The sequence below is a fragment of the Rhagoletis pomonella genome, unplaced genomic scaffold (genome assembly GCF_013731165.1).
Source record: "Rhagoletis pomonella isolate Grant_MI unplaced genomic scaffold, Rhpom_1.0 Rhpom_scaffold_00002, whole genome shotgun sequence".
NCBI classification, from domain to species: Eukaryota; Metazoa; Arthropoda; class Insecta; order Diptera; family Tephritidae; genus Rhagoletis; species Rhagoletis pomonella.
The window spans coordinates 14,562,601-14,562,996 of NW_023458556.1; positions in this window are offsets into that span (position 1 = coordinate 14,562,601).

The window sequence follows — 396 nt, forward strand, 5'->3', positions numbered from 1 at the left end:
AGCGCGCTGGGCTGTGTAAACCACTTGAAGCTCATCAAAATGGATTTTTGGTGTATTATAAAGTGATTTATTTTGGTTATAAATTTTTTTTTTTTTAGGAATTTTATTTTAGAAAGAAATTTTATTTTTAGTGTTCCTGACTTGCATTCTTTGAGATTTTTGTATACATATGTATACATAATCTTTGCAACAAATACATATGGATAACTTGGGACTAGAGAAGATATCGTAGATGTGTTTCTTTCCCTCGCTTAATAATGGAACCACTGAGTGCGTTTTATCTAGCACAAAAAATTTATAATTTTCGCTGAATTCAAGTCGACTAAGCAATCTGAAAGTACTTGTTGAAGTGGTTGCGCATCTTAGCCAAATCGGGACAGTAGAATGGATGGTATG